Genomic DNA, 13,102 nt, shown 5'->3' on the forward strand with positions numbered 1-13,102 from the left:
TATTGAGATACAGTTCATATACCATACAATTCAGTGGGCTTTCTATTACCTTATTAATTTTAAAAAATTGTGGTAAAGGCAGCTCTTTCTGCCCACAGGTCCTGTCCCTGTGCTTTAATAAAACCACCTTTTTTGCATCCCCCCAAAATAAATGAATAAAAAATTGTAAATTATTTGTAACAAAAATTGGCCATTTAAATCAGTTTTTGTATTTGCATTTTTTTAAAAAGATTTTATTAAGAGAAGGCAAGAGAGCACAAGCAGGGTGAGCGGCAGAGGGAGAGGGAGAAGCTGGCACCCTGCTGAGCAGGGAGCCTGATGCCAGGCTCAATCCCAGGACTCTGGGATCATGACCTGAGCCGAAGGCAGACCCTTCATCTACTGAGCCACCCAGGCAGGCACCCTGATATATTTGCATTTTTTAATGTTAAAAAACAACATAAAGCTTGCTATTTTAACTATTTTTGTGTAGTTTTGTGGCATTAAGTGCGTTCCCATTGATGGGAAACATATCTTCAGAACTTTTTCGTCTTGGAAATCTGAAACTTTATACCCATTAAACAACAACTCCCCTCTTCTTCCTACCCCCAGCCCCTGGTAACCACCAGTCTGTTTTCTGTTTTATGAATTTGACTGCTTGTGGATACCTCATGTAAGTGGAGTTATATAGTATTGGCTTTTTGTAACTGGCTTATTTCACTTACCATAATATCTTTAAGGTTCATCCATGTTGTAGTATGTGACAGGATTTCCTTACTTTTAAAGGCCAAATAGTACTGGGGCACCTGGCTGGCTCATTCAGTGGAACATGCGACTCTTGATCTTGAGTTGGAGCCCCATGTTAGGTGTAGAGATTATTAAAAAAAAAAAAAGTCTGATTAATACTCCATTTTATGTATATACCACATTTTGTTTATCCATTCATCTGTTGATAGACATGAGTAGTTTTTACCTTTGACCATTGTGATTTGTGCTGCAATGAGTATGCACATATCTCTTAGAGACCCTTCTTTCAATTCTTAAAATAGCCAGAATTGGGACTGCTGGATCGTATAGTAGTTCTATTTTCAATTTTTAGGAACCTTCATAGTGTTTTCCATAGTGGTTGCACTTTACAGTCCCACCAACAGTGCACAAGGGTTCCAGTATCCACATCTTTGCTAACATTTGTTATTTTATGTGTACGTGTTTAAATAGTAGCCATCCTAATGGGGTGTGAGGAGATATTTTTTTTAAATTGTCGTGTAGTTCATGTTCAATATTATTTTAGTTTCATGTAAGCAATATGGTGATTGGACATTTATATACATTACTTCATTGTAGTTTTGATTTGCATTTCTCTTATTAATGATGTTAATTGAACATCTTTTCATACGGTTGTTGGATATTTGTGTATTATCTTTGCAGAAATATCTATCCAAGTCTGAAATCAGGTTATATGATTTTCTTGTTGAGTTGTAGTTGTTTTATGCATTGTGAATATTGATCCCTTATCAGATATATGATGTGCAAAAACACTTTTGCCCATGTCTTTTCAGTGTTCATTTTGTCTTTTGTCTGATTTTGCTTTTGTTGCCTATGCTTTTGGTGTCTTATCCAAGAAGTTACTTCCAAGTCTAATGCCATGAAGTTTTTCGCCTATGTTTTCTTCTAGGAGTTTTACGGTTTTAAGTTTAAGTCATTTTAACTTTTTTTTTTTTTTAAGATTTTGTTTATTTGACAGAGAGAGACGGCGAGAGGGGGAACACAAGCATGGGGAGTGGGAGAGGGAGAAGCAGGCTTCCCGCTGAGCAGGGAGCCCGATGCGGGGCCAATCCCAGGACCCTGGGATCATGACCTGAGCTGAAGGCAGACGCTTAATGACTGAGCCACGCAGGCGCTACAACTTTTTTTTTTTTTAAGAGTAAAATTTAGTGGCATTGAGTACATTCACAATGTTATTCAGTCCTCCTCACCACTGTTTCTAAAATGTTTTCTTCATTTGAAATGAAAATTATGTAACCATTAAGCGGTAACTCACCATTCTGCCCTCCTCCTAGCCCCTGTTAACCTCTAAACTACTTTCTGTCTATATGAATTTGCCTATTGTAGGTATTTCACGTAACCGGAATCAGAATATTTGTCCTTTTGTGTCTGGATTATTTCACTTAGCATGATGTTTTCAAGGTTCATCCGTGTTGTAGCATGTATCAGGATGTCATTCCTTTTTGTGGCTGATTTTCTCTACTTTTTTGAGCTCAGGGATATCTCCTTTTTTTTTTTTTAAAGGTTTATTTATTTGAGAGAGTTCGTGCTAGAGCAAGAACAGGGGGAGGGGCAAAGAGAAAGGGGGAGAGGGAATCTCAAGCAGTCTCCTCTCTGAGCACAGAGCCTGATGCAGGGCTCGATCTCATGATCCTGAGATCATGAACTGAGCCGAAACCAAGAGTTGGACACTCAACTGACTGAGCCATCCAGGAGCCATAGGGATGTCTCTTTCAACTTGATACCTCACCCTCTCTTGGAGCTCTTTCATAAAGCCTGTTGAACTGATTTCGAATTCATGTTCTTAACGTGGGTTCCCAGTCACGGGGGATGTCCACCGACATACGCAAAACTCTTGAAAATTCAAACATACTAGTGTGTGTAAAAGTCAGTAATGGTAACCCAACCAAGCCATAGTTATTGGCATCGTTTCTAATTCTAAGCTAGTTGTAATTTCCAGTCTTTCAATGTACATCATTTTCAGAATATTTTGTGATGTACAGAAAAAGTGTCACATGAAGGGAACAAGAGTAAAGAATAGGCAAATTTCTGCCTTTGCTTTTTAACTATGTAGTGGTTTGGTTAGAGGGGTGGTTTGATATCTAAGTATTGCATATTGTGTAGAGAGAGGTTTTTTATAAACATAGAATTTAATGGCCTAGTTAGAGTAAATAACTAATGCTCTTAGGGTAAGAGCATTTTGAAGGTAATCATAAGATCTCCTGGTTTGTTTCAGTATGGACAAAACTTTTCAGAGTATTCTCATGCATGAAAGGCTTTTTTTTTTTTTTTAAGATTTTATTCATTTGACAGAGAAACACAGTGAGAGAGGGAACGCAAGCAGGGGGAGTGGGAGAGGGAGAAGCAGGCTTCCCATGGAGCAGGGAACCTGAGGCGGGGCTTGATCCCAGGACCCTGGGATCATGACCTGAGCTGAAGGCAGACGCTTAACGGCCACCCAGGCACCCTGTGAAAGGCTTTTTTTTTAAAGATGAGCTTCTGCGTGCCTTTTTTTGGGAGGTTAATAACTGATTTTTATCTGCTTATCTACTTTTCTTCTCTTTACTTTTTGGACTTAGCCTCCCACTCCATTTTCCTCCTCTCCAGTTATCAAGGGAATTTTAATATTAGTCCTTGGGGTATGGGGCTGAACTGGAAGTTTTATTCAGTCAGTCGTTGTCCCAAAGCTATTACAACCCTCACAGTACTTAACACATGGGACTTTATTTAGGGTCAGGGAGGACATACATAGTTTTTCTTCAAACAACATGAAACCATTCTTTTGTTCAAAACTATTTTTTGATTTTTGGTTATTTTTAATAAGTTATTTTAATAAAATGATTTTTAATAATATAATAATAATTTAATAATAGTTAGAATGTATTATGAAAGTTTAAGTATTTCAGAAATATAGTTTGAACCAGAGATTAAATCCAGTGTAGTTTTTTGGAATGGGAATTCTTTTTAAGATTTTATTTATTTATTTATTTATTTGAGAGAGAGAGAGAGAGAGAGAGAGAGAGAGAGCGAGCGCGCGCGTGTGCACCGGGGAAGGAGCAGAGGGACAAGCAGACTCTGTGCTGAGCAGAGCTAGATGCAGGGGGCTTGGGGCTCAAGCTCAGGACCCCAAGATGATGACCTGAGCCAGAATCAAGAGTCAGCTTAACTGACCGAGCCACCCAGGCGCCCCTTTGAATGGTACTTCTCACAAAGGCCAAGGTTGATTGCTCTTAGTATAATCTTGAATTTACCTGCGCATTTTTTCCTAGAGGTGCTATGGATGCTGAAATGGTCAAGTAAAATAGAAACAAAAAATTTGTTAAAACCTGGAAAACTAGTCTCCCCATAATTGAGATTTGATCTTTGATTTTCTAGTCCTTAAAATGGAAACTTGTGGCTTGAAAGAATGATGTGATTTGAAAGAGATTTATAACCATAGCCTGGGAGGGATAGGTGTGACTGTTGCAATCAAAAATTAGTACCTTCACTGTGTCACCTTCAACATTTCTGGGCCTGTTTTTCCATCTTTAAAATGGAGATACCAACTTGGAATGGTAATATGAGAATTAATTGAGATAACTAATGCTTAGCACTGAGCAGTGCCTGCTAAAGTGTTGATAATGTTATTTTTCTTCATCTGTAAAAATGGGCATATATTTATCTCATGAATCAGTAACACAGTTCAGCCAAATAAAACAGCACAGTTAAAATGCCTAGCAGGGCCATGCATAAACAGGCAGTAAGTTAGTGTTCATTTTGTTTCCCCTTTTGGGTGTATTTTGTTTCACATTTTCTTTTGTGCTGGCTTAAGGGATAAGATTGTTTCCTAAAGTTCAATTTGTGCATCTGAAATGTTTTGCTACACAGGGCATCCTTCCCCATAGAACCTTTTAGCTCATTGTTCCCTCTGGAATATTTGGGTAGTGTGGTTTCCTAGATTCATTTTCACTGTATTTCTCACATGAGAGTCTGTTGATAGGAGTCTTCTATGTTCATAGAAAACTGAAAAATACAGGTGAGTATATTACTGGATTTGTAATAGGATCACCTGGGTCTCTTTCTAATTAGATGTAACTAGTTTCAGGCATGGAGGGAGAGAGCCGGCTCTGATTATTTAGAGTAGTAATATAGATGAAAGAGTTAATCATAATCAGTTTAGTTGTTTGCTTTGTAAGCTATGTTGTAGGAAGAATCCTTATTTGAGCTTTGTAATTTGCTAGTTTACGTGATGAGTTCTTTGTAATTGTTAACTCTGTCCTTGTCATGAAATTGGCTGTTAAAAATGTCTTTATTTTTTTTAAGATTTTATTTGACAGAGCGTGAGCGAGAGAGAGCAAGTGAGAGAGCACAAGCTGGGGTAGGGGCAGAGAGAGAAGCAGACTCCCTGCTGAGTAGGGAGCCCAATGCAGGGCTCTATCCCAGAACTCCAGGATCACGACCTGAGCTGAAGGCAGACACTTACCTGACTGAGCCACCCAGGTGCCCCTAAATTGTCTTTAAAGTAGAGATTTTCTTGCAGAATTAATGAGCAGAACTGTTCTGTAGTTATTTTTAAATCTCTGCTTTGCTATGGAGGCCATGTGTGTATATCTGTTTATTTTAAACTTACTTGAATTCCAGAACTGTAAAATTTTTCAAGAGTTTTATATCCATCATAAAATTCATATTGACTTAACATATTCTTTCTGCTAAGGAAGTCTTTAATTCTAAAAATTTTATCTCCAGGTCAGAGGGATAAATACCAAAATTTTCTTGAGGCATTGAGGCATGGGTGTTTTTTTTCCTTCAGACTGACCATTGTTTTACCTTTTTTTTTTCTTTTTTCTTTTTTAAAGTAAGCTCTACACCTGATTTGGGGCTTGAACTCACGACACCGAGATCAAGAGTCCCATGCTCTGGGGCACCTGGGTGGCTCAGTCCTTAAGCGTCTGCCTTCAGCTCAGGTCATGATCCCAGGGTCCTGGGATAGAGCCCTGCACCATTCTCCCTGCTCAGCCGGAAGCCTGCTTCTCCCTCTCCCACTCCCCCTGCTTGTGTTCGCTCTCTTGCTGTCTGTCTCTCCGTCAAAAAAAAAAAAAAGAATCCCATGCACTACTGACTGAGCCAGCCAGATGCCCTGATTGTTTTAAAATTTTTATACAGAGAACATAAATTTTATAAATACGAAAAGTAACGTTAAAATTAGACATTTTTTTTCCTCAAGGGATGAGAAAGCCTAGTTAGGGGAGACTGTGAATACTGCGTAAGTTATTTCAGTATCTAAAATGATAGAAAGCATTTTAGCTCTTAGAACTTTGTGAAGTTCTGGGGCGCCTGGGTGGCTCAGTCATTAAGCGTCTGCCTTTGGCTCAGGTCATGATCCCAGGGTCCTGGGATCGAGTCCCATATCGGGCTCCCTGCTCTGCAGGGAGTCTGCTTCTCCCTCTGCCTGCCGCTCCCCCTGCTTGTGTTCCCTCTCTCGCTGTGTCTCTCTCTGTCAAATAAATAAATAAAATCTTAAAAAAAAAAAAAAAGAACTTTTGTGAAGTTCTGATGTGACCCTCTATCAGCTGACCTCCCCACTTTGTGGGAAATGGACTCACTTTCACAACAGCTTTTGGATTGTAACATTTTGATTTTTCTTTTCCTCCACTTAGAAAATAATGGTAGCAAATATAAAGAAAAATGATGAGTTCTAGTTTAGAGACTGCAGTGAGATCTGATGGATCTCACTTAATTTTAGTATGTCACTTGGGGATTTGTTCATAGGTGCAGAGTGGCTTTAGAAGGAACTGTTGACTAACTTTTCTGACCTCCATGGACTGCCAGCTCTTCTTTTAACAGCTGTGTTCAGCTTTGAAAAATGGAGTTGAATATCACTTTTGCCCTATGTTGAAACTACTGAAACTTTATTTTCAAGTTGGGAAATGTCTTTAGTTTGGGGATTATACAAAATGAAATTTTTTGTTTCCAAAGCTGTTTAACTTTATAGTGTTATACTTTTAATTTTGGAAGGTTACTAGTTTCCATTTACCTGACACTGCTACTCTTCAGCAAAAGAATCACTAAATTAAAGAAGCTGTCACCACTTTCTCATTGTTCTTTTACCTTTTTGTTTCCTATGAGACTGAAGCAAGCTCTCACCGAAGACTGGGAATGTGTGATATTTTGGCGATATTGTGGGGTAACTAAGAGTCTACAGTGTGTAGACTGTCTTTTTTAACCCATTATTTGGACATCTGTTAAGTTTTTGCTAGTTTCTGTTTTGTACAGATAATTTACTGTAGGCTTTTCCCAGTTTCTTTGTGCTTGTAGCTTTTGTGTGTGGAAAACACTCCTCTTTTTTGCTCCAGTTCCCTCCCCCCACACTACCATCACATAGCTTGGCTACTGTTTCTTTCTTTCCTGCATGACTTATGTCTGCGTGATGCTGCCAACTTACCATGCTAGATGGGGTGGGATATTACTAGTGAGAAACACCTGTGCTTCCTATTGGCTGCCTGCCTGATTCTGAATGCTGTTGTCTGAGCAAGAATCTTAGGGGTCTGGAGAGTGAAAGGAAGTCAGGGTAGTGGTGACAAACAACTTGAAAATCCGAAACTGACATCATCAGCTAGCTTGTTATTACTGCATATTCAAGCAGTACTGTTTTGTGATCATATAGCCATTTTAAGCCTTATAGAGGTTTTCAACAAGGATGTTTCACTGGAGGTTGTTTATGTGGTAAAAGACTATTCCTTAGGTCTGTATTTCTTAGACGGCTAGAGCAAGAAGAGCAGGCTTTACATTTTTCATTTGTCAGCCCTTCCCTGCTCATGGTTCGATTTCTGTTTGTCATTTAGTGCACAGTTTTTCATGAAGCTTTTTCTGTCCATCCATCCCAAACCTGTATTGTAGGATGTTATTTAGTATTTTACTAGACACATTTTTTCATTTCAGCAAGATTTTAAGTTTTGAGCATGGAGTTTGCTTTATTGCTTCGTGTATTATATAACTTAAAAAACATTTTTTAAAGACTTTATTCATTTGTCAGAGAGAGAGAGAGCGAACACAAGCAGGGGGAGCGGCAGACAGGGAGAAGCAGGCTCCCTGCTGAGCAAGGAGCCCGATGTGGGACTCGATCCCAGGATCCTGGGATCATGACCTGAGCTGAAGGCAGACGCTAAACCGACTGAGCCACCCTGGCGTCCCCCCAAAAATTTTTTTTAAAGTAAGCTCTAGGCCTAATGTGGGGCTTGAACGCAAGATGCCAAGATCAAGAGTCACATGCTCTCCTGACTGAGCCAGCCAGGCACCTTGTGTATTATATAACATTGAGGAGTCAGGCACACAGTCCCTACACTAATTACCTAGCCCTTCTTGTAAAAGCTTATTGGACCAGAGGTAGACACCTAATTCAAGCTGGGTAAATCAGTTTCTCCTAGGAATTTGAGATTGTGACTGAGATTTAAGTCTTTTTTTTTTTTTTTAAGATTTTATTTATTTGAGAGCAAGAACACAAGCAGGGAGGAGGGGCAGAGGGAGAGGGAGCAGACCCCCTGCTGAACAGAGAGCCCGATGTGGGATTCTATCCCAGAACTCTGGGATCATAACCTGAGCTGAAGGCAGACGCTTAACCAACTGAGCCACCCAGACGTCCCACGATTTAAGTCTTTAGGGAACAAACAGGTAACCTGTTTCAAGAGAACTTGAAACATATCAATTCACATGCACAGTCAAGTCCAGGCTTGTCATATATCAGGAAGCAGTGAAGGCCAGTCTGCAAGGAGGGATAATTAAGTAGATTCATCCTGAAGTATAGATGAGAAATGCATCTCTGGAGAGGGAGGCAGCCATCCACATGCAGACTAGAAACCTAGGTGCTTAAAGCCTTTTTAAGTGTGGCCTGTTGTACTTTCTGCCTTTGGATTCTTTGAGATACTCCAGTATCCTTTCAATTAATTTCATTTTTTTGCTTAGGCTGGCTTGAAGGTTTCTCTTAATTACAACCAAAAGCTTTGAAAAGAGTACAGAGCTCTAACATTTCTTAAATTCATTTGAATTTTAGAATAGTCAAGCCTAGGATCATGGCTTTTGGAAGATTGTCCTTTGCCCCCAACAGGTGCCCCCCCACACTCCCTTAGGCTGCTTGAGGTCTTGGCTCCTCTGTAGTGTAGACGTTCACCTATGTTGTAGCTTTTGGTGTATAGAGCGCTCTTCTGGTGCTTTGCCAAATCAAGATTGAGGTTTTGTTTTTACGCGTTTTTAATGATTATTTGTTTAGTTTATCTGTTTAGTTTATTTGCTTAGATTATTCTTTTCAGCATATGTGACTGATAATAAAATAATACTGCTATTTCAGATAGGAAACTTAAGGTGAGCCATCATTTTAAAAATAATTTTTTGTGAGGCATATGGATTAAGTTCTTCTTTTCTAGTTGAGTAACACATTTGTTTTAGTTCCTGATTGTTTCCTCTTAAGAAAAGCTGATGGACTTGAATGGAATACAATAATGTGAGTTGAATGGCAGTTGAGACTTTAAACAAAGGGTAATGGTGAATGGCTGTGTGCCCAGTTGATGGAGTCTGTCTCGTCTCGGCTCAGTTAGTAACTTCATGAATGATCTGTAATAGGAGCATCACAGTGGTGTTTTTCTCTTTGAGAAATGTTAATGAGGGAGAGAGGGAAGCTCTGAGAAAGATAGTTTAAGTTTTCTAATTTTTTTCTTCCTATGATCATTTGGTATTTATTAAGTTGAAAGAAAAATGTAAAATTTCCCTGTAATATTAAGGAGCAGGAATTAAGAGACTAGAGCCAGCTTTGAAATGTGGGTTTGCATACAATCGGGAAGGAATGGATTTGCAGGGTGGAAAAAACTGGAAGACAGTATTTCACAGTGGAGGCCGACCTAATTGTGACTGTGTACCTAACCAATGTTACACCTTCATGGAGTGCATGTATGATACTGAGTTGACTGCTCTGCATAGAGCAAGTTTTATTGTCCTTAGTGCTCAGTGGTATTGGGCCCTTGTGCAAAGTAGAGACTTGATAAATATTTTTTAAATATTCTATGTCTGGTCAAATGGCACTTTTGTTTTGAGACTGTTTAGTACTGAGGAATAGGAAGAAAATCTTTTGAAATTCTAAGAATTTCATTTGTTCACATCATTGTCTTCTGAAGATAATCAGTACTAGAAGGAGTTTTCTGAAAAAAAAAAAGCAGCTTTCCATTGAAAGACATTAAGTTGGCTAAGATTTGTACTATAAAAGCCTTTGTGTACCTCTGTAATCTTGAAACCTCATATTGTATATTGCCTGGACAAAATCAGAAGGCTTTTAGACAACCTTGATTCTGGCTCTGTTTTCTCTAGCTCCAGAGAATAAGAAAAGGAGAATCTGATACTGCTGGCAGTCTATGCTCTCTTGCTTTTCTGGGCCAAGACATGCGTTTAAAAATAAAATCAAGGAAATTGTAAACCAGTAGTAAAAACGAATAAAGTACCCAGGGGTTTGCTTCCTCTCATGTCCTGTGGCCTGAGTCTCTCTTTTTTCAAGCCTTTAGGCTGGTATTAAACTAAGGTGGCAAAACTGTGCTCTGGCTTTGTCCTTCTTTACATCCCCTTTAAAATTTATAGGAAATAATTATGGAAAGACACCATGTTTATTATGTATTTGTTTTTATCATATACTATTTCTGTTTAATACCCTCTGGGATACATTTACAAGTGCAATTAAAAAAAAAAGCCTGCAAACTTCTTTATTGAAATCAAGTGCTGTTTTTTATTTATTAATGTTCATTTGTCTGGTGTAACTTTGCTCTGGCCTAAGAAAGACCTAGAGAAAGACTTCATTCTGTTCCAGGAAGCGTACAACTTAGAAAAATGTTTTCTTTTGAATTCTGACTGCTCCAACTTCTGTGAACAAACCAGATCCACAGATCAGGTTTGTAAACGATCTGTTTTCTTAAGGTATCTTCTAACAGAATGGGTCTCAGGGGAAGCTGAGTGGCAGCACACATTTAGCTGAGAGTAGCAGTTCATCTCCCTGACATACATCCCCTTTGTCCGCACAAAGCAATTTTGGAGGCAGGCTTGGAATTTAAATGTACACTTCTCTGTTCTGGCCCAGTTTGTCTTATTTAATCCATTTTATTTTTTATGTTTCATATGTCTGATATATTTCTAATATAATCATGTAGAAACCTGCTTTGGAGAACTCTGAAGTCTTGATAGGAAGAATTCTAAATTTATTGTATGCAAAATGGTGATCTGGAAAGAAATAGTATACATAGGTCACTGAAACTATTGAATTTGTATTTATTTGTTTTTATGAATGGGGGAAGGTTAAGACTTGAATATATTTTATTCTTTTGTAAGAGAGTCACTGAAACAGTTTCTGATATTTCTTCAGCATTGTATACTACGTGGTAATATTTCTTGAAGATAGCTTGCTGAAGAAAAAAATTGAATCAGGCTTTCTGAATTGCCAGATCCAGAACATCAAAAAATGCTTTGGACCAAAAAAAAAAAAAAAAAAAGAGGCCTGCTGGATCCACCCCCAGGAATCCTAGTGGGTCCCCATGGTAACAGCCTCCTTGCTTACAACTTGTCACTGTGTAACTGTCACTGGAGTTCAGAGAAAAGCCAGTATATCAAGAACTGTGTGGCATTAACTACTCCTTGATAAAATGCTGTTGCACATTTGAAACGAGACAGAAATAGAAAGTTAAAGGTTTTAATTTCTGTGTTCCATTAATTAGATGCTTTAAAAAGCTGCCTAATTATGGTAAGGTGCAGCAGTGGGAAGGTGGTGGGTGGCCGAGGCAGGGCATAGGAGGAAGCCAGAGTCTCAGAAGGTTAGAATCTTCAGGGTTTTTTCTTCTCTAATCCCTTCATTTTTCAAATGAGGGAAGTGAAATGCCTTACTTAGGTTCACAGAGAAGCAGAAACAGGATTCCAGCCCAGGCCTTCTAATTTCCAGCATAATGTTCTGCTGTCTCTACTCACACCTTGCATTTACCATGCCTCTATGTTTCATAAATGAAGTCTCAATTTCTGAGGTTAGAAAAGGACCTTAGAGGTTATGTAGAGAAACTTTCTACCCTGCAAAGGAGTCCCGTTTGCACCATCATGGGCAGTCAGCCTCTGCCTCTTCCCTCAGGTGGGGGTTATCTGTTCAGTTAGCAAGAACCCCCTTGCCTGAGTTCAAAGAGAAGATAGTTTTAATTTTAAAGCTATATGCCTTATTTTTCTCCTCTAATAAAATAGCAATTGAAAATCAGACCCAGTGTTTTTTATTAGCATGTTTATCTCCATTTAAGTCATGCTTGTCAGTCATGACAAGACAGATAATTCTTTAAAAGAATTATGTCCTTATGTCCTGCCTAAACCCTAGAACTTTGAAAAGGTAATGCCATATTTGGAACAAGCTAGTCTTCTAATGGGTGGGAGGGAAGAGATTGATAAATGTTATATTCAGCTTAAAGTATTTTATAAGGTGCTTAATAAGATGAAATTGATTATAAGCTAGAGTATCAAAAGAGGCCTCAATGTACTTTAAAAGCAAAATCAAAGCCAAATACGCAAGTGGTTTTGAATTCTTGCGGTGCGTTTTATGAATGCTTTTGTATAGAGTAGGTTCATTTACATAAAAGTGTGAGTTTTGGGTTCAAAACCAACATTATTTAGGCAATTATTAATCACCTATGCCAAAACACTTTTTGGTCTATTTTTTGGATGTTCTGTTGCTCAGTATGCCAGTCATCAAATGCCCTTGTCAGAGAGGGCTTCAGCTTTATTTCACTTTTACTCTTTCAGAGTAGCTTGAAAGGTAGTAATAGGTAAACATTTAAAGATTATAAGCTTCAGGGGCGCCTAGCTGCCTCAGGCGGTGGAGCATGTGACTCTTGATCTGGGGTCATGAGTTCAAGCACCACCTTGGGCGGAGAGCCTACTAAAAAAAAAAGATTATTAGCCTGAGGGGTTTTTTTTAATACCTTTTAAGAAAAGCACATATGCATATTTTCTAAGATATACAGAAATGTTTTCAGTTTCTCATAACACAGATATTTTTTCCTCGAAGAATTTACCATACCTAAAAATGGAGAATTTGGCTCCAAGATTAACTTTTCTTTTTGTCTTACCAGAAAATTAAAGTGAAAATGCTGTTGGCAGTCTTTTGCTGTCTTGACTTCAACACAGTAGAGAATGCTATAATGAAAATGTGGCTGAGTTTTTAATATTCTGGGATTTCATGACCACCAGCACTTGTTGTGCAGCCAAGGTAATTAAGGTAATCAAATATTTTAGTCATTAGTAGGTTTGGCCTGGCTCTTAAATCTCTAATCCTAGCTATATCCCCAGTGCCCTTTTCATTTTTAGTCTAAAACATATTTATTAT

At 38.5% G+C, this 13,102-nt stretch overlaps 1 protein-coding gene across 8 annotated transcripts in view; it reads left to right on the forward strand.

Moving 5' to 3' along the window:
- Positions 1-13,102, forward strand: part of CELF1 (CUGBP Elav-like family member 1) — a 77,227-nt gene that overhangs the window by 3,139 nt on the left and 60,986 nt on the right. The window contains exon 2 of one of the 8 annotated variants that reach the window (XM_028111135.2): positions 12,849-12,985. The exons of the other annotated variants lie outside the window; for them this stretch is intronic. The gene's annotated coding sequence lies outside the window, so the exon portion shown is untranslated. The remainder of the gene's footprint in view (positions 1-12,848; positions 12,986-13,102) is intronic. 8 annotated transcript variants of the gene reach the window in all.

The sequence above is a fragment of the Eumetopias jubatus genome, unplaced genomic scaffold, assembly GCF_037043125.1.
Source record: "Eumetopias jubatus isolate StellerSeaLion01/CBP00866 unplaced genomic scaffold, mEumJub1_p1.0 scaffold_13, whole genome shotgun sequence".
Taxonomy (NCBI): domain Eukaryota; kingdom Metazoa; phylum Chordata; class Mammalia; order Carnivora; family Otariidae; genus Eumetopias; species Eumetopias jubatus.